Source organism: Mirounga angustirostris, unplaced genomic scaffold (assembly GCF_029215605.1).
Source record: "Mirounga angustirostris isolate CCGP_5_RB_7025 unplaced genomic scaffold, mMirAng1.0.hap1 SCAF_9, whole genome shotgun sequence".
NCBI classification, from domain to species: Eukaryota; Metazoa; Chordata; class Mammalia; order Carnivora; family Phocidae; genus Mirounga; species Mirounga angustirostris.
The window spans coordinates 99,902,818-99,928,148 of record NW_026991717.1 but is presented as its reverse complement, the minus strand read 5'-3'; the positions used below and the strand labels follow the sequence as shown (position 1 = coordinate 99,928,148).

The window sequence follows — 25,331 nt, the reverse complement described above, 5'->3', positions numbered from 1 at the left end:
CAGAAGGCCCATTGGTCAAGGCTCCCAACAGCGATAAGCAGTGGAATGCGAAACAGCAAGCTCACAGCTCTTTGCAATCGATAGCACCATCTAAAAACACTTGGAACAATGCGTTCTATGGCTAGGAAATGATACAGAGGAAGAAGAGTCACTCCAGGTCAGTGGTTGAGCCTCTGGAATTATTGAATACTGCTGATTCTCCCGGTGGCTGTACCTCTCAGTACTTCCTTTGTATACTGGGGGCAATTTCTATTCTCCCAACCAAGTTAAATGTATTTTGTGATTTGACAGGCTCAAGTGCTAACTCTTGTTGAAATATCTATATTTGGAGTTACTCATAGATGTGGTACAAATACATTTTCTTCCATACGCAAAGATGAACTTTCTTGCAAAATTATCCAGATACTTTATTTCTCTCAGTGAACCATCATTTTAAGAATTTTTCATCGGTACCAGGTACAGAGTAGGTAGACATTTGTGCTTATATGGGATGAACTCTGTAGAGGTCTCCATATATAGATGGGACCTACTGATGCTACTTCTAGCGAAATAAGAATGATACTATACTCATCAGAAGAAGGACTCATGGTAAATCAAGGGTCAGAAAGTGATGTGCTGGCCAAGGGGTATAGTACTGTGTTTCTCCCCATTTCTTCTCCAGCCCCCTATTGCTTCTTGTCCAGTCTGGCTGTGGCATTCAGATAGTTCAGTTCCAGGTTTTGTTTTTAGCTTGAGACTGGGGAGTAATTGTGGAGTTTGAGGTTCTTCTACTCCTGGCTCCTTTCGAGTCCAAGTGTCGTTTTCAAGATTGGGTTTCTTGTTTTCTCAGGTAAATTCATTGGCCTGCCTGCTTAACTTTTGTACAGTTCAGCCCTCTATCTGCAGAGATATGAGACCATGAGATCTGCTAACATGTAAACCAGAGATAAAAGCATTTTTAAAAATGTCTTCCTGCACACAGGCCTGCTTTATAATAAACCAGAACAGTGCAGGCATTAAGATGTTGTTGAAATGCCTGAGTGTCTCTGCCCTTTTATTACATCCAGGGTGATGAGGTCATGGCTTACTGTTTAGCTTATATGGTGCAATTAAGAGATTCATTTCTTAACGTGATTCATCTCAGGAAGAGTTGACTCAAAAGTTTCAGGGGAGAGGCAAGACTTGTATGAGAAGATGTTGGAAAATTATGGTTTTCTTTTGGAAGTTTGAGTTCATTTTTTCATTCCAGGCGAGAGTGAGAACTGCAATAAGCCTGTCTCAGATTTCTGAGTAGCAGGGAATTTGATTACTTAATGCCTATAAGGCTAAGGAGATAGTTTTAGTTCTTGGCTTTTTTCCCCTCTTTGGAATGATGGCAAAAATGTGAACTAAATATTTGTTTTATTAAGACATCATTAGATCTCTGTACGTAGAGATGTTTAAATGAAACAATATCTTAGATGTGTATATATATATATACACACATATGTATATTATATATTTATATATTTTTGATATATAATATTTTATTGGGATGTTTATCTGTTGAGCCTTCATCGAACCCTTTTAAATGCAGATTTAAGTTTCTACTGCTGAAAAAGAGGTGGTCTCCCCATTTGGCCAGGGCAGTTCTCAACCATAGTCAAACCCTTCACAAGAATGTGTGAATACAAAAATGTTAAGAAGCAATGGATTAGGCCATCTCTATTCTTTTGTGAAAAACTTATTCATGGGCCTCAGTTTGAGTAGCATACTGAGGTTCCTTTCTTCCCTCCAAGTCTTCCTTGATTGTGATTCTTGGCTTGGTCTTTTATCCATGGTTCAGCTTTTAGTGAAAATTAATCATTTCTCTACAATTCTGTACAAGAACCATTCATGAAATGCCTACCTTATTTAAGGCACTATGCTAGGCACCCAAGAACATCTTTAGAGGGATTAACTACTGTCTCTATCCTTTAGGAGGAGATGGAAAATTCTACAATAATGAATACACGTCAGATTGGGAGAAATATTGTAACAAAGGGTTATATGTGCTCTGAGGAGGGAACGATTTATTTTGCCTTGAAATCAGGTAGGGCTTCCTGGAGGTGGTAACATTTGAATTAGTCTTTAGAGCAGAAGCAGGATTTGAAGAGATAAAGCTAGAGGAAAAGTGCAAAGTTTTAGGGACGCCTGGGTGGCTCAGTTGGTTAAGCATCTGCCTTCGGCTCAGGTCATGATCCCAGGGTCCTCGGCGGGGAGCCTGCTTCTCCCTCTCCCACTCCCCCTGCTTGTGTTGCCTCTCTAGTGGTTTCTCTCTCTCTCTCTGTCAAATAAATAAATAAAATCTTTTTTAAAAAAAAAAGGTGCAAAGTTTTAGACTTGTGAAAGCCCATGACAAGATTCAGAAAAGGAGATGAATCTGTTCTGGGTAGAGCATTAGCTGTCTGTGAGGAGAAATGGCAGATAAGTGTTGAAGTATAGAACACTTCCTATTTATTAGTGGCCTTGAATGCTATGCTCAGACATTTGGACTTTATTCTAAAAGGAAACAGAAAACTAGTAAAAGCTTTTGGACTGAGAGGGTGCACCACAATTATAACTGTACCTTAGGAAGGTAACTGTCAGAGATGTGACAAAGAACTTGGAGTAGAGAAAGCAAGTGGTGATGGGGGACCCAGTGGGGGCTATTCTAATAATCCAGATATAGATGACATGATGTAGGACAGTGATAGTAGAAGCAGAAGTAAGAGAAGAATCCAAGAAACCTACTAAGTCTAGAATTGAATGTGGTGGGATACATAAATGACAGAAATTTCTACTTTAAGGTGGTTAGTAAATGGAGAAACCATGACTGAGATAAGGAAATTTAAGAGAGGAAGGTTGAAGGAGAAAACAATAGTGCTTAAATTGACATTTTAAATACACTTTGATTATACACACCATTTCTTTTGTTTCTTGAAGAACAAACTTGTTATAGCCATTTGCTCTCGATTCCATTGTTAGAATTATACCCTATTTTGCTTTTGATTTAGGGCCTTGACACACTGTGACTCCTCCAAGGAAGAGAAGAAAAGGTATATTTTCTTTCTCTTACTTCTGAATGTATTTCTATTTTACCTAATCTCAAGGTATTTCTGAAGAGTATCTTGAGCTTTACTCAAGATGGACCCTTTGACCTAACTCCTCTCTCTCTGGCCATACTCTTGAGGATGCGGCAATTTGAAATCCTTACTAATGCTTATAAGGATTCTCAGACATAGACAGAACTGGCCTTTACAAGGCTAGAATTGGAGCCAAACTGGATTCTTGGATCATGTATCTCCTGCCGGTTATGAAGCTGCCAGACTACATCCAGTGGGTGGAAATGGACACCAGCCCCCGAGGAAGTGATGGCTGCACATGGGCGTCTGCTACCTCTGCTGCTTCCTCTCCTCCATGAGGAAGGAAACAGTGGGCTTTCCTAGGCATTGTTCTTGTTCTCTTAATGCAGGGGGACTGAAGACTCTTGGACTTTGGAGCTTGGATATGAACCTAAGCCTGGAGGGGTTTCCAGAGAGCAGACGGTTCCCATCTCTGAATGGTTGTTACTTGCTTTCTCCACCCCCCTTCCGGTGCTGTACAATTCATTCCATCTCCAGAATTTTCGTGCACAGGCTTAGAAAGTCTTAGTGAAGTACCTGGAGTTCAAAGACCATGCAAGGCTTTACGGTGGAGACACTGAAATGGAAGGAAGGGAGTGTGCCACTGAACTTCCTTCCTGCACATGCAGTAGAATTTATATAAATATTCAAGCTCTTTCCTCACTTATGTCTTCATCAGATTTGCATGCCACATATCCAATGACTAGTCCTCCCGAACAGTGGTGAGGAAGAGTGTTACTAAAATTGTAAATATCTACTTTTCTTTTTTTTTTTAAAGATTTTATTTATTCACTTGAGACACACACACAGAGAGAGAGAGCATGAGCAGGGAGAGAGGCAGAGGAAGAGAGAGAAGCAGGCTCCCTGCTGAGCCAGGAGCCCGATTTGGGGCTCAATCCCAGAATCCTGGGATCATGACCTGAGCCTAGGGCAGATGCTTAACCATCTGAGCCACCCAGGTGCCCCGTAAATATCTACTTTTCATTGATAAAGCTCTTCCAGAGTTTGCAGTATGAATTTGGTTTGCAGTTAGAATTCCCCAAATCAAATATTTAAAAATTCTGGGCAGCAAATTCACCTCTGAATCTCTAGAAAATAGTGTGTAAAGGGTGGATCTAACTAGATTGTGAAGTTAAGGGACCCTGTGCTTTATGTGCTTAACAACTTCTTCAGGCCATTTTAGGTCGTTTTCCATCCAAGAAAATTGAGAATGTTATGCTTTTTTTTTTTTTTTTTTTACGTTGTTGCACAAACTTGCTTCTCTAGTTTCGATTCCCTTGATTATTTCAACAAGAATGGCTAAGATAAAATAAATCTTCAAAAAGGACATAAGTATGAGCCTTTCCTGCTGATTCTAGCCCAAAAGCATGCATTAAACACTTACCAGATACCCAGCATACTGAAGGGTGCTGTGTGGAACAAAAAGAAGAAGAGCCCCATAGGAGCTCACTGCGAAGTTTCTGAGTGGGGGAAGAGAGGGCTGGAACTGAGGAAGGGGGAGGCCCACTATCAGAATCTCAGGGCTCTGATCCCTTAAAGCCCCATCAGGGGGAAATGCTTAGAAGAAAAGCCCAGCGTCCGCCCTCCTCAGTCTTTTAGAGATGGGAGTAGTTGGGGGCGGGGGGGGGGGGTAGGGGCGGGTGAGCAGGATTGAGATGAGGTGGCGGACTGGTTTATTTGTGATAGACTGACTGGCTTTAAATTCTCCACAGTAGTGGGTTTGAGGGCAGCAATGCAAAGGGCAGCTTCTTCTTTTTCCTTTTAAATGTTAGCTTATCAGCAGCTTTCGTGGCAAAATCCTCATCCTTTTCGTCTTTTATAATTCTTCATGGTATTCCCCCTAAAGGCAGCAGGTAAGTGCTGGGGTCTAGCCCTCAAAGAGGCTGATGTTCTCCAGACACGTCCATAGACACTTGTAAGTTGAGAGCCGAATCGTCCATCAGACACATTTTCCTTGTCAAATCATGCCTGTCCCACCTCGCTGACACTGATAGTCCTGGGAGCCAGTTCTGATGCCAACCTGTATTGAACTCCTAGATGTGAGTACACTTTTTTGAAGGGCAGCTTGGGCTAAAACTTGACCTTTCTGAGCTTTGGGAGGTGGGCAGGGGAGCAGAATGTTGCTGGGGAGAGAGAGATTTCCTGGTTATTGGTACAGGGAGTCTGTTTACTTGCCTTCAAGGGTCACAGCCATCTGAATGGGCTTCTCTGGCTCTGCTCTTGGGTTTGGTTTCAGAGGACCCAGTCTGTGGAATTCCACTCCCCATGGCCCTCCCCTTACTCTGTTAGGTATGGGACTTTTATCCCACAGTACAGTTCACGGTTTCCCCGGGAACACAGCAGCTTGCTTGCAAGAACAGCAGTTGGAAAGGCTGTTTTAAGTGGAGTTTACTGTTGTTGTATAAACCTTCATTTAAAATTGACTATAAAATGTTTCTGAACCTGCCAAACACGCATTAAAATATTTTGCTCCATTTATGCCTATGTGTAACATTCGGTTTCTAAAGAGCTTTAATCAAGTAATCTTCAAGTAGGAAGTTATTCATCTTTATTGCCAGTCGGTTCTCAGTGGTGGTCGTGGCAACAATCTTTTTATTGCTTCTGTGTTTAGTTGTTCTTTGACATGATAGAAGTCAGCTGCAGTTCAATGAGCTCACTATTTGTGCAACTTAATTGCTTGCTTCCTTCAATACATACTCAATTTTTCCTTTTATGAGCAGGGTTGTTGGAAAAATTAAGCTTAAGGATATAGCCATCCACTGTTAATTAACCTCCTTCCCAAACACATTAGTAAAATAGGTCAAATAACTGCTGAGTGCTAAGTGTACTGTTCCTAAGGTCCTCCTCAGCTGAGAAGTGAATCCTGTACTGAGTGAACAAACGTTGGAGCTTTGAGCATTTTCTGGAAGCAGCGACGACATGAGAATAATGCTTTGTAACACAGCATTCCCTGCTGCACCATCTCCTGGGAGGTGATATATTGTTTGACTTTGGCCGGCTCGACCATGGCTTTAGTTTGTTTTATGTTATATCAACTTTAAAAGAAATAAAAGGCCCCTTCTACTTTTTTTTTTTTTTCTTTCTAGGTACCGCTTGCTTTCAAAGGAGGATCCTAAATTCAGCTTCCCTTTTAGATAGTGACCACTGCTGTCATTTTAACTCATAATTCCTAAAATAATCTGAATATTTGTGGGGATGTATACATGTTTGTGATGACTATAAAAATATGCTCAGTGAAGGAACTTCTCTATTAAAATAGATTTATATAGAACTCTTATAATGTCTCTCTTGTCAGCGTTATATTCAGATGGAAAATCACTTTAATTGCAGTGGTGAAGGGCTGATTGGAGCTTTGCCAACTTGGCAGAAAATATTTTGAAGTTTATAGACTTAGAAAGAAAAAAAAAGAAAATGTGATAGTTCCTGAATTTGGAAGAAGACAGGAAAATGTCAGGGTCCAGTTTATACTTTTAAAGAGAGCAAAGCAAATGCAAACAAAATTAAAATGGAATACTATGCCAGAGCTCAAATATCACATTTGTGATATTTATCCTCTATCTCTAGTTTCCATATTTAGCCTTTAATTAGGAACGAGTAGGGGAGAAAAAAAGAAACTCAACCAACACTTCAAATAAATCTTAAACTGATAAGTATAGAAATTTCTTTTCTTTAAAATTATTACTCAGTTACAATCTAAATCTTATTAGCTGTAGGTCGAGCTCTACATTTCTAAAATCATCTGCTCTGATAAGATCATTACCAAATACTGGTTGGTTCAGTACTCTTCCAAACTTTCAGGCTTCCCCCCCCCCAATTTGGGCATATTTCTCGCTTTGTACTTAACAGTCAGTGAGAAGCATCTTGCAGCACCTTTTTTCCAGTGTGATTTCAGGATATCCATGACACAGAATGATGTCGAAATGGTAACCTTTGGGCTTCTTGTTTTGCCTACCTGCTGGAGGGATAATGATTCTTTGCCAGTCTAGGCCCCAGGGGATTGTTAGGAAACTTGATTAGCTAATGCTTGTCGGGAGCCTTGAAACAAAAAATGTTTTCCCTGTGTGTTACTTTGTCCCCCAGTAAAGCTTGCAAGAATGACCTCATTCATATTCATTAGTTGTGGGTGCTAAAGGTTATCCTCTCTTATCTTTTGCCCCGCTAAGTCCTGAGATGCAAATGGCAGATTGTTGACACATGGGAAATAGTTGAACCATCTGAAAGGTTGAGTATGGGAGGAGGGGCATTGCATTCACACATGCCTGTAGATACTTTGGTCTCTATCTTGTGTGGATGGCTCACAGATTCCAGATTGCTGGTGGTGGGGGGTGCTATAACTTTTGGTGGAGAAGGAACTGCTAAGAATCAAAGTCAAGGGATTGAGTTAAAGTTTTTATTCCTATCTAACCAATTATGATGGCAAATTTCGTATCTTTTAAAAGTAGAAGATACTCATCTCTAAGAAAGGGGGAAAGTAGAAGTCCAGGATTGGTGGGTACAAGAAAGTATAGAATCTTGAAAAATTTTGAGGCCTTTAGTCTAATATTCTAAAAAATATTCTCACACAGAGCCCTGTTGCCAACCTGCATGAAGCAAATTTGCAAATAATAGGTTTAACTTTTTAAATATTGCCTTTAAAAGAGCCAGTCTTTTGCCTCAGGAGAACATGTTGGGTCATGTTAGCTTCTGTGAACTGGTATCTTGCTCATCTTATAGATTCTTTTATTGCTTCTTAAGGGTATGTTCCTTATTTCTTAAGGGTATGTTTTCTAGCCATCATCCATTGACTTGAATTAAGCAAATCCCTGAAGGGAGAGCGGGGAGCCAGCGAGATACTGCCTACAATCGGCAGGTGGTGCTGTGGACACTACAGTGGTGAAGAAACTGGCATTTAAGAGGCAAAGATGCTTGGGGGGAAGACTGGGTGATGAGATGACTTGAGCTCCTCTTCAGCTCTCAGGGAGGTTCACAGGGCATCTCAGAATCTGAATGTGGGAAGCTGTGTGGGTTAGCCTTATAAGAACATTCTCTCTGATTTTTTAAAGTTTGCTTTCAGGTTGCATCAATTGATACCTGTTTAAATTCTACATATATGCTATTGCCCAGAGTCAAAACACAAACTTGAAGGGAGGATATTTAGGGAATTTAGAAATCAATATTTACTCATATTCTAAAGCTGCAGAATGTGAACTAGGAACTCAAGCCTGATGTGTTTATAATATAAAACTACATTTCATGCTCACAGAATATTTTCCATTAGGGAAACATGTTAATGATTAATGCAATTTATTTAGCTATATGAAGGAGGTAGTGAGGACATTTTCCTGACTTCCTTTATCCTCCACATTCTCAGTCATCTATGACTCTTCTTTTCTTCAGAATTTTATTTGAAAGAGATTTCTGTAAACCGATTTTTAGAAGACACTTTGTGTGTAAATTTTTGCTTCTTTGGAAGTGCTACATGTAGGTGGTCAAGTTGAATAAAGAGATAGCAACAATTACTTACTTCTAAGTGAAGCCTTCCTGAGATAGCAGGAACTTTCCAAGGCTCTCTTTTGAAGGTTGGCACTTGTCTCTTTTTTCCTGAGACATCAGAAGGGAACTCCTTTTGTAGATTAGACCAGAGGCAGATGGAGGTCCTGGGGAGGAAATGTAATTTCTCTCAATAAATGTTTCGTAAGCTGAGGCCTCTTGGGAACACTGTCTTTCTACCAGAAATGTGGACTTTTCTCCCTGATGAATTTCTGTTCTCGGGAGCAGATATTTGGAAGAATTTTCCTCTCTGCCTCCAGGGCTAGAAAGCATGGGTGTCCTAATGGTGACAGAGCCCATCTTCCAAGGGAACAGCTGAGGGAGTTGTGAATGTGTGGACCCCAGTCCAGAAGTCACTATTAGATGGATCATCCCATTCTACATGAGGGCAAGGAACCAGGGTTGGAGGTGGGGAGAGGAACAACGAAACTGATTGAGGACAAGGTGGCAGAAATCAGGATCTGAGAGTGGGAGGGCAGGACTTTAGGGCCCAACTCTCACCCAAGTCTAGAACCTTGCATGTCCCAGTCTACCCAGTCCGGTGGGAGCTGAGGCAGGCAGCTGGCTGAGTTGCCGAGGGAGGATGCCGTGAGTGGTCTCTCCACGTGACTGGAAAGTCTGACCAACTAAGGGGACCTGGGAATGGAAACCAGTTTACTGTATATTCAGAAACAGGGATATTTCTGATTCACCAGGGCAGGCTCCTCTCTTACTTCTTGGAACAGATTGCTCTCTTCTGAGCCTGGAGCCTGGGCAGTGCTTGAGCAGCAACGAGGAGCGTAAGTTTCCTGTCACTTCCTCTTTGGCAGGTTGTGTCTGCAGACACTGGCTCCCATACCCCATAATTACTTTTTCACATTTTTTAATATAGTAACACATGGTTGGGCTTGTGGTGGGGGAACCAAGTGATGCCTCCGGGCCATGAACACTATAAATAACTTCAGGGATTGTTTTATATGGTTAGGGAAGGAAGCAGTTTCTTTCTTAAGAAATAGCTCCAAGCAAAGAAGCAGGGTTTAGGAACAAATAACTCTTATTTTCAGGAGCCCATTTGCCTTTTGTATTTCTCTATAGATCAGAAATCTTCTTGGTAATTTCTTTTCTCGCTGGGCTGTGATATCAGCTTTTAATCTGAGTGGTTATTGCAGCCATCTTGAAGTTTAGAGAAAAGTGCGTGTATTTTGTTTATGAATGTGACATTTAAAGTGATCAAGTCCATTCTCTAGGGTTAGCTTCTGACTGTGAACTCCCTGACAGGCAGCCACATGCAGGTGTATGTGCTGATGGAAGGCCTGTGTTGTTGGAAGGGATGACAATAAGCAATCTAAAATAATTCCTCATGACTTCAACACAATTTTTAAACCATCCAAGGCGGTGCAAACTTAGAGCTTCTTGGGAATAGAAATTTTGGACATTTGTTGTGGAGTTTAGTTACTTACCATTTTTCACTGTCGGGAAGTTCTTCCTTTCATTTAATCTTTCAATGTATTTTAAATTTTTTGCTTCTTATTTATTGAATGGAGGTTGACAACAGCTGGTTAAGATAACCTTTCAATAACTGCCCTTTATATGTTTCAATGGCCTGGTCTCTAAACTTGCACATAATTTAATAATTAACGCTTAAATAAGATAAACTCTATTTTTATTATAAATAGAAATCTAATAGAAAAATTTCTACATATAGCAGAAATATTCTAAAAATACTCTGTAGATTTCACTACAGTGTCTATGCTTTGGCTTAACTCATATTTGTATAAATTTGATTTGTACAATTTCCTTCTAAAGGAGAGCAAGTACTTTGGATTATCTTTGCATTATACATAATGTCATTTTGTAATATATTTACATTGCAGAAAGGCAAAGATAGTAGCCCAGTAAAGGAGATATAAAAGCTACAACTGGGGCGCCTGGCTGGCTCAGTCAATAGAACATGCAACTCTTGATCTCAGGGTCGTGAGTTCAAGCCCCATGTTGGGCGGGGAGCCTACTTAAAGAACAAAACAAAACAAACCCACAACTGTCTTAGGCATTAAAATACTTTGTTTCACCCTTAGCAAATTCATTCACCGAAGTAAAACTATATGGGCAAATGGAGCTGATTTTACCTCTTGGCTCCTGCGTCAGTAGGATAGTATAGTATAGTCAGTCAGAGAGCAGGGACAAAAATTGCAGTGAGAGGCAAGTCTGTGGGACAGGGCAAGGGGCACTGGGACACATTCCCGGGAGCGCGGGGGGAAGCATGAGGAAACTAAAATCCATATCCTTCATTCTTCTGGGCCAATATTTGCTAAGCTCTGTGGCCCTGTGCTCCAGGTTTCCAATCTGACAAGCAAAAATGGAAATTTCTCCCTCTTTCGAAAGGAAACTGCATTTTACTTCTCTCCTGAAAATGAGTTCTTGTAGCCAGTGCTGGTTCCCTCGTCAGAGGGCTTGACCTGTAGGGCCCCTGGCTGATGTGTATGCCGAATGCTGTAGTGTGTGCGTGTCTGATGAGTCACAGAGACTGTGGTTGGATTGTCATCTTCAATAAATGATGCTGTTTGATAATTTTATTTTAAAGACCTCGCTAGTGCTGCAAATCTGATCGAGCATATGTTTTGATGTGGTGCGCTGACAGCCACAATATCTGGCAAAAGGAGCTATGATGGATTAAACAGCAGAGTGCTTATCTCTCATGGTGTAGCGGCATTTACGAGGGAAAAGGCCCGTATTGTTTCCCGGGCCCTATCCCCGGAAACCCTACATAAAGTCCTATTGGGTTAACCGGGCTGGCACCAGCACTGCAAGTTCTTGTTCACCATACAGGCCAAAAAGGCCCTAACACAAACAATCTCTGTTATCAAGTCACCCTTCACAAACAACACTTCCAGAAAGTACTTGTACCTGTTCTCTGCCGTGTTACATTTTTTGAGATGAGAACACGCTTATGCGAGGGAATGGCATGTTGCCAAAAGCCGAGTCTGCCTGCTGCAGTTTCAATAGTGCTCATTATGAAGGAGAAGAAGTTTCTATTCCTACCCTTGGAAGGAAAAAGGCAGTCACAGATAAAGTGTATGATATGATTACCGTTGCTTTAGATAACCACAAGTATTACTTCCGACACGATAAGGGATTGTTTTGTGTCTTGATCATACAGAGCTTGGCTGAGCCTTTTTAAGAAGAAGGGGGGGCATTTTTGAAGGCCACTCGATCAGTTTGGAACCTGTGGGAAGGTGCCCCGAAAAACTCCAATTTGAATATTAGTCATTTCGGCAAAGTATCCAAGATATCAAAAGAGGCCAGATGTATGGGACTGGAGGAGATTATGCTAAGTGAAATAAGTCAAGCAGAGAAAGTCAATTATCATATGGTTTCACTTATTTGTGGGACATAAGGAATAGCATGGAGGACATTAGGAGAAGGAAGGGAAAAATGAAGGGTGGGAAATGGGAGGGGGAGACGAATCACGAGAGACTATGGACTCTGAGAAACAAACTGAGGGTTTTAGAGGGGAGGGGGTGGGGGGACGGGTTAGCCCAGTGATGGGTATTAAGGAGGGCACGTATTGCAATGAACACTGGGTGTTATACGCAAACAATGAATCATGGAACACTACATCAAAAACTAATGATGTACTGTATGGTGACTAATATACTAAAAAAATTAAAATTAAAAAAAAAAGAACAGGCTCCTTAAAATGTAATAGGATGTGTTTTGATGCTTCTTGTCCCTTGAGACTGGTAACAGCAAGGACCAGTGTTAAGTATAAGAAAAAAAGAACAGAGGATTCAGTGTCTCTGACTTTTCCACTCCTGTTCCTATGGTATTTGATACTACACTCCGTGGGGTTGCATTTTTACCACCTCCTGGTACAACCATTGGCAGACAGGGTGGTGAAGGTGGGGGGATTTTGCCTATATGAACCCTTGTCCTGGCTCAGTTGTAATACTCAGAATGGCACTCAAAGCTGTAGTTCTCCAAGAAGAGACCACTTCTCTGTTTTGAATAGTAATGAGGAAAAAGTTACACATTCCCCTTGACTTGCTGCCTTCAGTTTTCTGTTCTTCATGAGAGATGCAATTAAGCTTGAGAACTTCCCTTTTTGCTTAGCAGGGATGTGATTATCCAACTTTTGGCAAAGTGCTTGGGATTATCCAGATGGAAATGCTATTTAAGAGCCAGGTATTAGGGTTTAGCCTTTTAAAAATTAAAATATCCTCTGATGAGCTTTATTTGTATTTCCCTGACAGTCCTTCATATGGGCATGGCCAGTAGTGGAAATGCAGGCTCAGAAGTTTCTGAGTACCAATCGTAGCTCTCCAGACAGTTTGGATAGTCTCTAGCCAGGGGCTTGGCCAACAAGCTGATATGTACCTTTTTCCATTGTTAGCACTCTCTTTGGTGCCCAGAACTGAAGCTTGTATCCCTGAAATGCTAGGTTTGTAATAGAGATAAGGCTCCCGCAGCCTGTCACTGAGTCTCCTGAGACCTTTGTATTGGAGAGACTCTCTACCTTAGGGAGTCAGGATATGGAGAAGCCACTTGGCTGTGTGGCTGTCTCCATGACATTATGAACTGGGTATAACCCCCATGGAATTCGTCTTACTAGTCAGCTCTCAAGTTCTTTATAAATTACATTTCATCTGTGTCTTTGTAAAAAAGGTTTCTTGTGGACATAATTCTTGTCACTTTCCATTCTTTCTTTACACTTCAGCTCCTGGAGTTCTCCTTGCTGGAGACAGGATTGGCTCCCTTTGTTGGGAGGGGTTCGAGAGCTCCTGCTGCTCAGGGGTTATGGCAGACTTGCTGTTGCTGCCTTCTTTTCAAAGTGCCGCGGGTCACATGATGACTTCCAGGCGCAGATGGGGAGACGGTGTGGATAAAAGTATTTAGCAAGAGATCAAAAACTGGGCTGCACTTCTAAATGGCTTGCCTCTTAGAAAAAGCACATTAGCCTCTCAGCCAGATGCGGTTGTGGGTAACTGTCAGTACGCACACAGGTGGCACGGTTATCTGGCCATTTACTGCCTGATGCCTTGGCGACTGCTGCCAGCCCTTCAGAAATAGGAAATGACTAATGATGTGGTGGAAATTCTGAACCAGGATTAATAAAACTTGAAAAGGAACAGTCTTCAGTGTTTGATCCTCCTTAGAGGAAGTTAAGTCTGAGTCCTAGATTCTTTTCCCTGAGGTGTTCTTCTGATTTCTTCTGATTACTCGGCTGTAGTGGGAATCTAGGCTGGAGCTGGGAACAGTGAACCAGATGGTGCAGGAAGCGAAGCCCTGCTCCCCATCCCTAAAGGTCCAGACACATGCACGGCTCTGCAGTCCATCTGTGAAGAGTTCAGTTAGAGGAGGCACAAGCTCAGAATAATGATTGAATTTTTAAGGATTGAAGTTGTGTGTCTGCTCATGAAGAACATTCTGGAAAGACTTCATTCACTACCTGAGTGATTTCTATACTTTCTCATTAAAGACATCTGTGGGAATCTGATTATGTTTTAGGGATTTGACATTCTTCTTTTTAGTTTGGGAATCAAAATGCCTTTTCCTTAAGACCCATGGTCAAGCATTTTTTAACAATACTACAGGCCTGTCTTCTCTCCTTTTTCCTTCTTTGGCTCACATTCTCAGACTCCTCTATTCCACATGGAAAAATGCTAAGTAGGCAAAGGGATAAATGTACCTTTTGATGAAGTAGGTGAAGCCAGCGTGAGGCATAGTGAAAAGAAAACCAAACTCTGGATAAAGAGATCTCAGCTCCAGGCCCCTTTTGGTTTTGCGACCTCTGGGAAGCCCCTTCAAGCTCTGTGAGCCCCAAGATGTCACTTTTATGATGATGGGTCTTAACCAGGTATCTACTAAGGACTCCTCCTGCACTCATTAAAACACATCTGTGTGTGATGTTCTGCTCTGAGCTGGTCTCGATGCCCTTGTCCGAAAATACTCCAGTCTGCCCAGGAGCCCACCCTGTCAGCCCCTGAAGAGGAGCATCTTGGGCAGGTCTAGGAACAGTGGTGGAGCACACCCAGTCGCTGCAGCAGGGCGTTGATACTTGGGTGATGACTGTAGTTTTAAGTGTTACTATTGCTACAGATCAGCTGGTTAAGGAAAGCCCCAGAGAATATTTCTAAACCCTCTAAAGTCAAGATAGCTCTTGAGTTGGCTGATTAAGACCAGCCAGGCCACAGAAGAATCAAGTTAAACTGGCCACCTACAGTTTCTGGTGAATCAAAGTAGCCCTAAATCTCGAGCTAGGTTAGGGTTGCCAGAATGTCTCTGTGGCTTGGCAGGATATGGGCATATATGTTGAGCTTGAGTGTGTATATATGACAAAGTGTGTGTGTGTGCATGCGCACGCTGAAAAAGTAGGAGAAAGACTTAGTAAAGAAGGTAACTGGTTTACAGCAAATTTATGTGAGAACTGGGAACTAAGGAATGAAGCTAAAAAGAGACAAAGTAGCATATGATCTTGCTCTATCCACTCAGCATCTCCTCCTGACCTGCTCAAGGCGGTGAAATCCTTAATGCTGGTAACAATAGCTAACATTTGTTGAGTAATTACTAAATGCCAGGCCATCTTTTAATGAGGTACTTAATCTCTCTGTGTCTCAGTTTCCTCGTCTGTAAAATGGGGATAATCATAGAACCTACCTCCTAGGGTTGTTGTGAAGAGCAAATGTGTTAATATGGATGAAAGACTTAGGATTGTTAATAAAGATAGATGAGTTGAAATAGGGGAAGTTCAGAGCACAGAGTATGTGCTCAGTGATAGCTGTTATCATCTCCATTTTATGCGCAGGGAAGTGGAAGCTTCGAGGGGTTCAGTAACTTTCCTGGACTCCACAGCAGGAAGGAGTTGAATGCAGCAACCTGACTCTGGAGATCCAAACCTCCATCTTCCCATTCTGTACCTTCATCAGGGATCCTGTCCCCTGTTGCTGAACTTTGTCAAGCTAATGCTAGTTGGATCCTTGAGGGCATTTGGAAAACAAGTTCCTTTAGAACCTGGGGCGCTAGGAGGATGAATTAAAACACACACACACACACACACACACAAACCCTTCACTGCATTGCTATCTCCTCGCTTTTTCTCTTGTGCCACTCTAGGACTGCAGTGGGCCCATTGACATTGTCTCTCCCTGGGTCCTAGGGCCAGTTCTGAGAGAAAGGCTGTATGTTTAAAATAAATCTTTATGCTTCTTTGGCTCTGACTCTCAACACATTCCTGTCAATTGGCTTTGTACAATAATGAAAACAGATGATTATAAGCAGATTTAATGGACATACAGTAGTTAAAAGAAAGAATGTATTTTTCTCTTGCCTTGTTATCTTAGCTATTCCTTTACAAAATAAGAAGGTTTAAAAAAAACCTGGTAGCACAGAAATTGAGATCCCAAATGCCAGTGAAAATACAGCATCTCTTTGAATAAATGCTTTTATTTGTTCTCTAATGGCTGACTCTTTACACTAGAAAAGCAAATGGATAGATCTATAAGAGTTTCCTCAAATTGAAGGCCCTCTCCCTGGCTCCTGGGAAAATGCTGGCTTTGAAGCTAGGGCTTTCCACATTGATCAGGGTAATGAGAGATGGGAAGACAGTAAGGGCCAATCTCTGAGCATCCCTCATACTGGGAAGGAGGATTGGGTCTCACGTGGCTGCTCGGAGGGGAGTCCAGGATCCCCTTCTGGGGCTGAGGGGGGCCCGTGACTAGGGTCGGGGGCCAAGGCAAGTGATGTGCTAGACATCAGGGAAATTGCATGGTGGTCCATCTCTCCTTTTCTCCCTCCTTGCCTCCCCAGGAAGTCCTGAGAAATTTTACTCAGGGGAGACAGAGGGAAGTGAGCCCTGAGGATGACCTTGAAAAGGAAAGGATGTACAGGATGGAAGAGGGAGCTTAGATGGCCAGTTGTTGCTAGCCAGCCAGACCTTGGCCTTCTGCTGTGCAGATGTGTGTGCACCAGCCAAGGGTCCTCTTCAAGGCCCCCTCACAGTGCTGCCTCCAGTTCTCCTAGCCAAGACTTGTGATTTTCTCAGCAGCCCCTATTCCAGCTCTGGGAACGACTGGCCTCAATTGCTGCAGCTTCTGCCCACTCCTGTGCTGAGGCTTGGCATGGCTCGGGCTCTGCCCTTGGGTGCTGGTCCACCCTGCCCTTGGTTCTGGCATCCTGCTTCAACAGTTAGCTAAAAGGCCAGCCACTGGGTTTGTGGAGCTGGACCTGCAGTGTCCCTTGTCTGGTGCTTTGCAGAGGTTTGCTCTCTTCCTGTTTGCATTGTTGTCTCCAGGCTGGCACTTGAATGAGCCCAACAGGCCATTACAGCCATGCAGTCAAACAAAGGTCTTTTAAGAGAACAATTGTCATTTGTTTCCCAGTTGGCATTTCTGGAGATTTAGCAGGATAATCTTGGATGTACGTCAGCAAGCATGAGCAGGAATCATCTTAATCCTTAACAAGGCATACAAATGAATTGGGACTTCATGAAAAGTGTACAAAGAATTTCTCTTTCTCCCTTCTGCTTCTCAGTTCCAGCTGTAGTGGGGTGTTGGGGGAGGGGACGTTTCCTTTTGATTCTGCTACCTGCTGCAGAGATGGGGGCTCGGCTTTGGGGATGTTCTGGCTAAATGTACGCTCCTCATTCCTGAAGAGAGCTTCTGTCCCACACCCCTGTCACAAGTAACTCCCCTGAGGTCTTGGCTGGGAAACAGAGCTTAGATTCTTCCAGCCCTTCTTTTAAAGTCCTGCCTTGAGTTGGCCTCAAAGAGGCGACTACTGGGGTCCTGATCCCATTTGGTTTTACAACGGCAAACGAACTCCACAAGTAGAAGACATGTCCAGCTTTCTTCCAAAAGGAGAGAGAATCCAGAGGGTGTTCAAGAGTCTCCTCTCCAGAGTTCCTCCCCACGGTTCCTTCCTCCTCCACCCGCAGAGTGAGGCTTCAGGGGGCCCATGGTGTTAACAGATCTCTCCTTGGGGCTGGGCCAGAGAGGAAGGGAGTGCATGGAACAGCATTTTCCTCTCAACAGAGCAAGAGTTGTTGGGAAGCTTTCCTTTTCTTGTTTGTTGTGTGATCCACTGTGCTTGTTGTTACTGTTATATCCACTTTTCCTAGTTTTATCTATATGGAAGATTTCTACCTAATTTGCACTCTCCAAGGTTTTTTTTTCTTCCCATATTTAGGCAAATTGTTTTATCAAATAAAATGAAAGCTTTTAAGTGATGCTTACCTCCAATCAGTTATTCTTTGAGAGAGAGAGAGAGAGAGCACGAGTTGGGGTGGGGAATGGCAGAAAGAGGGAGAAGCAGACTCCCCACTGAGCACAGAGCCCCAAAGGAGGCCTCAGTCCCAGGACCCTGGGATCCTGGCCTGAGCCAAAGGCAGACACTTAACCAACTGAGCCACCCAGGTGCCTCTCTCCCTTTTTCAAAGAATTAAATGAATATTAAATGAATATTAAATCTGAACGTTTACATGATTAGTGATAATGATCTGCATGATCAGTTAAATCTGTGATAATCATTTTTAATCCTTATGTTTGAAATCACCATAGGTCTCATTATGGGTTCTGTGGATTTCAGTCCATGCACTCCTTCAGGTGGCAAATCTATGGTATTTTGTATGGATGAAGTTAAGACCCTAGAGATAGAGTCCTCACTTTGTAACTCTTCCTCTATACTGTTGTTGAGTGGAAAGTGAGAAACTATACAAACAACATCTCTTTTTTCCTATATTTCCTCTGACACTTCTCAACTCATAGTATGACTCCTACTACTCTTAATAGATGAAAAAAGTGAATGACTTTACAGATCTTTTTCTAAAACTTATTTAATCACAGTTATAACTTTAACACTTAGCAGGTTTTGACTATAAACTGTGTCTGATTAGCATTAATAACTTCTATGATTTCCATTTCATCTTCTAATCAGAATCACATAGAATTTTAGAACTGGAAAGCACTATAACATCTAGTCCTAGGATGTCAAAAATGTTTGAACTTGTTTGCTAACTCTAATCTTTTGGTTAGGACTAACTGTCTAGGGTGTTGTCTTGAGAAGACTCTGAGGCTAGGTCTGGGCTGAGGGGGAATGATCTCTATGATTAGTTAAGAAAACAGTCAGTAATGCCTAAAATATGTAAATCAAGAAATATTAGCATAAGCCTTTTATTTAGAAATATGGAGTTGAACTACCATTTCCAGTCAAGATGTTGTAACAGGAATCAGATTTATCCTGCTAAAGCAAAAAAACAAAAACAAAAACAAAAACAACCCCCCCCAAAAAACAAACAAACCCAAAAAACAAAATAGATACAATATATAAAAACATGTTTCAAAACAGTGGGAATTGGGCAAAGAAGGACAGTGATCTCTAAGAAACAGGAATCAATGAGAGGAGCCCTATGATTGTTCTACCTTCTTGCCTTGGGAGGTGTATGAAGTCATGGTGCAGGGAGGGGGAACCCAGGCAGAACCTGGTGGATTCTCTGAATTGAGGAAGTGTTGCTGAGGATGGAGACATGGAGAATATCTAAAGTTCTCAGGGCAGAGTATCAGAGAGAAGAAAGCTGCACAGAAGGAGAGCTCCAAGGATCTGCAGAGAGTCCCCCTTGAGTCTTCAGCTGAGTGCTAATAAGCATTTGCATGTGAGAAAACTAACCAAGGTTGGGGAAAGAACTGTTGGAAAGGAAAAGAGGGAGCTCAATGCAGGGCCAAGAATCATGTCACTCGCCTGCGGAAGACCCATTGTCTTCAGGACAAGTCTGTGCTGGATGGTCAACCTTGTTGATCATCTCCCATCCCTTCCCACTGAACTCTTTGATCCAACCTTATTGAGCTATTTTCAGCGCTCTAATTGGTTTCAAACTTTTCAAACTTTGCTTTGCACAGGTTGTTTCCTCTTCATGAAAATTTCTCCCTTTCAGTCTCTTCACACCCATCTTCTTTGCCTGGTTAATATGATTGCCTTTCAAGTACAGTGTGCTCCCATGATAACTAGTATTTATGTCATGCATGGCTCTTGTGCGTATTGTAATTGTTAGTTTATATCATTGTCTCTCAAAGTGGTGCTCCTTAGAGTCCTAGGTATTTGGTAAACATGAACCTTTTTTGGCCCCACTCTTGTACCTACAAGTATGAATTTTTGGGCGGAGGGGTTTGGTATAGGAATCTTCATTTTAACTTAGTGCTTTAGCTATTTTTTAAGTGGTGTAAAATCCGAGCACAACTGGTTTCTATGAAGTCATGAATCTTGCCTCTTTCTGTTTCATCATCAGAGCCCACCCCAGTGGCTAGCATAGAGAGGGTTCCCAGTAAATAAGAAATGAATGAATGAGCAGGGTGTTAAAGGGTAGGGCATGAAAAGGGGGGGAAGACCTTAAGCAAGGGAATGTGATGATATACCTAGAGTCTGTGATGGGCAGCTGCAGGAAGTGAGGACAGATCAGCAGTTTTATTTCGCTGAGTGCCAGAGTGAGGAGTTGGAAATAAACTCTTTAGGCAATAGGGATTTACCACAATAACACTTTAAAGGTAATGTTTAAGGAAACCTTTCCAGAAGCAGCATTCAGTGGATATGTGCAGAGAGAGACTGAAAGCATGTCACCTAAGACAGGCAGAAATGTAGTCAGGGATGGTGTGGACTTGGTTTCTGGTGGGAACAGAGAGACTTTTCGAGGAACAAATTCCTACACTTTGGTAGTTGATTTTACTTTAGGAATAAAGGCAGAGATGCTGTCCAAGGAGAGTCCAAGATTTGAGCACTATGTAGCCAAGAGAAGTGATGCGATCCATGATAGGAATATGGATGCTAGAAAGAGGAGCTGCATTTGAAAGGGGTGACTATGAGTTTCACTTTGGACATGTGGAGTTTGAGGAGCTTAGGACGCAGGTCCAAGTGAATCACTCATGGGACAAACACTTAATTAGTGCCAAGTAAGTAGGTGTCCATCTCTGAGACACATACAGGCTGGTGGGGAAGAAAGAAATGTAAGATGAAACACTACAATAATTGAGTAAATGTGTATAATATAGGTAAGACAGCCTGGGGGAATAGAAGAGTCTGACTAACTGGGAATACAGAAAGACTTTGATCTGGACCACAAAGAGTGACCACAACTTTATCTGCAGGAAAAGAGAAGGAATGGCATTTTAAGGGAAGAAAGGACATGATGTATTTACGGCAACTACACTGAGTGTTGTTGGAACACAAGCTACAAGTGGAGTAGCGTGCTGGAAAATAAGATGAAGCCCTAGGTTGAGGACAGGTAGTGGGCAAACCTTTATGCCAAACAAAGGAATTGGATTTCTTCCCACGGACGATAGAGAGTGGAAGTTTGTAAACAGGATGTGGCATAATTAGGTTTTATTTTAAAAGGAAGCTAGAGAGTTCTAGTAGAATAGTGGAGGCTAGATTGAATGTAGGCTGGTTGATTGCCAGAAAAGAGTCTTGGAATTGTTGCAATAATCTAAGGGGATGATGGGGATCTCTGGCCATGCCAGTGATGATGGAAACATGGAGGCTACATTTGGTGAACAGGTGGATGGGCATGGGGCACAGGGACAGAAGCCAACTCTGTCAGGTAACTTCAGAAGATAACTCTGGAGTTTCTAGCTCTGGATCCTAGGTTGACACCTTTTTCTGTGACAGATAAATAGAAGAGGAAAAGCATGTTTTCTGTTTGAATGGCAATGAGGTCTGTTTTGGACATCATGATGGGCTGAATTTTGTTCCCTCCACCCCAAATTCGTATGTTGAAATCATAATCTCCACAACCTCAGAATGTGACTATATGTGGAAACAGTACTTTTAAAGAAGTGATTAAGTTAAGATGAGACCATTAGTGGGACGTTAATCCAATGTGAATGGAGTCTCCAGAAGAGGAAGAGATACTAGGGATGTGCATGTACAGTGGAAAGGCCGTGTGAGGGCAAGTCAAGAAGAAAGGCCTCAGGAGAAACCAAACTTGCCGACAATCTTGATCTTTCATCCTCCAGAACTTTGAGAAAATAAATTTTTATTGTTAAAGCCACCTGGTCTGTGGTATTCTGTTATGGCAGTCCTGGCAGACTAATAAAAACATGACGAGCCTGAAGTACCTTGAGGTAAACTTGGTGGAATTGTTGGAAATAGGAGGCTGGGGTTAGGAAGAAAAATCTGGGCTGGAAATCAAGATTTGTCATCAGCAGATGATGAAAGCAGTTCATTTTACTCTTGCGGAATCTGAATGTGAACGGAGTTGTCAGGTAGAGGAAAAGCTTGGCGGGGGAAGAGATTTGAAGACGGGACTAAAGATACAGAAGCAAGTAGCTATAATGATGGGCAGCTACTGGAGAAGGCAGGAAGAGGGTGAAGGGTTGGCTTTAGTGAAGAGATAGGGATGAACTAAGACAAGAACTCCTACTGCTGTGTGTAATTTCAGATGTCAGGGTAGGAACACTTGAGAGGTCAGGTTTCCATGACATTGACAAAAGACAGCTGATTTGGGAGGATAGAAACAGATGCTTCTGTTGAACATACAACCATAGAATTTGTTTTCTCTCTCTCCTTTCTGGCCATTGAGCTATGCCCTAATAGAATTAGCATTTCTACAGCATTTATCAAATATATTATTTTCAAAATTATATCTATATGCATAAATACAGTTTAAAATATGTGTATAAATGTGAGGGTATTACACATATATTTTTGTTGGTATGTTCCTTTTTACTATTTCTTTTCCTTTTTTACTCATACTGTTCTTTTCCCCAGTCACCAGTCCTTGGGCTGTAACCCACAATGATAACCTGATTTATAATCTCCCATATTTTTTCTCCATGCTTTTACAATTAAATGAAAATGTATATATGCACAGAGAGAAATATATGTATTTATTCCTATGTAGTTTTAGTGGCTTAAAAACAAAACTAGAAATATATTATATCCAATTTTTTATGTCCTACTTCTCTCAGAATACTTTTTAGAAATCCCTGTAAGTCATCTAGTACGTGTTTAATTCATGATGTCCACATGCCATAATTTATTTAATACTTACTGATGGAAATTCATTTGATTTGTTTGTTTGTTTTATCTGTTCCAAAAAATACTATAATAGCCTCATATATTCCTTTTGTTTTTGTGCTTTTCATAGGTTCCAAGGAAGGGAATTACTCAGCCAAATGGATATATGTCTATTTAGTTTCAGTAGATTTTGCCAGACTGCTCTAAGGGCCATAATAATATTTTCACCAACAAAGCAGGAACATACTATTTTCTTCGTTAACCTTAGGTAGGATAGGTTACCCCTCCATTAAAGTTTTTCTGTTCTGAGAGGTGTAACTGATGGCCTATTGCTAGTTTAATTGAATTTCCCTGACTACTGTTGAATGTGAGAATTTTATTACATTTATTAACCGTTTAGATTTGCTTTTCTATAACTCTTGTCTTTTAAGTCTATAGTATTTTTTGCCATACAGAATATACATCTATTTTCTCTTTTGTGGCATCGGGGTTTCCAGTGTTGGTTAAGGCCTCCCTAACCATAAGAACCATAAGTTGTGTATGGGGTCTCCTGGATATTATTGCAATTTTTTTTTCATTTAAGTCTTCAATATATTTGGAATTTGGTTTTTTTTGTATCTGTGGAATAACATGTAAGTCCAGTGTATTTTTCCTTCCAGATATCTAGCCAGTCATACCAGTACTATTGACAAAATAATTCATCTATGCCCACCGAGTTGAAATACCATTGCCCTATATTAAATCTTCTAATGCATAGGGATTCATTTCTTGATCTCAATTCAGATGTTTATCTATCCCTGCACCCATATCATGTTGACTTGATTATAGTAGCCTTATATTAAGTTCTGGTATCTGGGGAGTCATGTACTTCCTTATCATACTTTTCTTGGTTATTCTTGGGCATATATTCTTCCACCTATTTTGTTTTTACAAACATTTTTACTGAGACATAATTTATATACCATACAATTCACCCCACCTAGTGGGGGTGGTAGATAGAAGAAGAGAACTCCCACCTCTTGTTTGCATTCTCCCAGAACTTAACCTTGGCAGCAGGCAACTGGAAAAAAGGGTGAGAAATGCTGACAACCTGCACCTCTGGGGAGGATATCCCTATGACTTGGAGCTCAGGTGAAGGGGAGCCCTGTGTTCTTGGCTGCAACAGTCTGTTTCTGTTTTGCTGAGCTTTGAAGGGTGAAGGGAGGCTGCAGTCTTGGTTCAAATACTACAGACTCTCTAAGTTCTTACCAGATTTTACTAGATTTTCTTGAGATGTCTTCATTTGCTATATGTCCTTAGGCCCATTTCCAGAGAATTAAAATTAAAAAAACAAAAAACAAAAACAATTTTCACCAGTTTCCCTGGAGTAGGTCCATGGTACTCTACATGCTATCATGCCAGAAGTTGATTTTCCATTTATTGTTTTTCTTTTAAGATTTTATTTATTTATTTCAGAGAGCAAGAGCATGAGCAAGGGGAGGGGAGGGGCAGAGGAGGAAGGAGAGGGAGGCAGAGAGAATCTCAGGTAGACTCCACGCTGAGCATGGAGCCCAACGCAGGGCTTGATCCCAGGGCCCCGAGATCATGACCTAAGCTGAAACAAAGAGTTGGTCACTTAACTGACTGAGCCACACAGGTGCCCCTTCCATTTATTCTTTTTTTTTTTTTTTAAAGATTTTATTTATTTATTTGACAGAGAGAGACACAGCAAGAGAGGGAGCACAAGCAGGGGGAGTGGGAGAGGGAGAAGCATGCTTCCCATAGAGCAGGGAGCCCAATGCAGGGCTCGATTCCAGGATCCTGGGATCATGACCTGAGCCGAAGGCAGAGGCTTAATGACTGATCCACCCAGGCGCCCCCTTCCATTTATTCTTAAAGATAATTTTATCCAATTAAAATAAAAAGGCTGTTAAGGTTTTAATTTGATTTAAATTATATGTTAATTTTTGGGAGAAGTCATATTTTTGTGATGTTAAGTCTTTGCACCTAAAAAACATTGTCTTTCCAATTGCACAGATCCTTATTTATGCCCTTCAGTGAGACTTGATAGTTTTATACGTGTTGGTCCTGAGGCATTCTTTATAACTTATTCTTTAGTTATTTAAAATTTTTGTCACTGCTGTGAACAGAATATTTTTTTATATTTTCTTTTCTAGGGATTTATTGCTAGTTATAAATAAAAACTATTGATTTTACATAGTTGTCCACCCTATAGAATTCTCTTATTAATTCTAGCAGTTTTTAAGCTAGAATTTTTTTTGTAAGAGAAAGATTTTTTTTTTTAAGATTTTATTTATTTATTTGACAGAGAGAGGCACAGCAAGAGAGGGAACACAAGCAGGGGGAGTGGGAGAGGGAGAAGCAGGCTTCCTGCGGAGCAAGGAGCCCGATGCGGGGCTCGCTCTGGGATCATGACCTGAGCTGAAGGCAGACGCTTAATGACTGAGCCACCCAGGCGCCCCTGCAAGAGAAAGATTTTTTAAATGTAATTTAGCTTTAAAATAGTAAATGTGAAAAAAGTGTGCCAAATTTAATAAGCAGAATTAGAAAAGGGTTTTAATCTAAGTTTATTTTTAAGTATCAGTTAATATTTCTGATATTAATTAAGAGAGGCACCTAAATGACAGTGGAAGCCAGTTGGGCTTTCATTTCCAGATCATAATTTTTTGCTCCTAGCTTCTCCAATGAAGTTGGAAGTTTTGCTTTAAAGACCATTTTTATTTACAA

At 41.4% G+C, this 25,331-nt stretch overlaps 2 long non-coding RNA genes across 2 annotated transcripts in view; one reads left to right on the top strand and one right to left on the bottom strand.

Moving 5' to 3' along the window:
- LOC123861606 (uncharacterized) overlaps nt 1-25,331 on the top strand; it is a 149,374-nt gene that overhangs the window by 166 nt on the left and 123,877 nt on the right. The window contains exon 2 of the long non-coding RNA XR_006795069.2: nt 2,994-3,035. This is a non-coding gene — a long non-coding RNA (uncharacterized LOC123861606). The remainder of the gene's footprint in view (nt 1-2,993; nt 3,036-25,331) is intronic.
- Nucleotides 1-25,331, bottom strand: part of LOC123861607 (uncharacterized) — a 58,650-nt gene that overhangs the window by 12,674 nt on the left and 20,645 nt on the right. Inside the window, exon 2 of the long non-coding RNA XR_006795070.2 lies at nt 8,605-8,737. This is a non-coding gene — a long non-coding RNA (uncharacterized LOC123861607). The remainder of the gene's footprint in view (nt 1-8,604; nt 8,738-25,331) is intronic.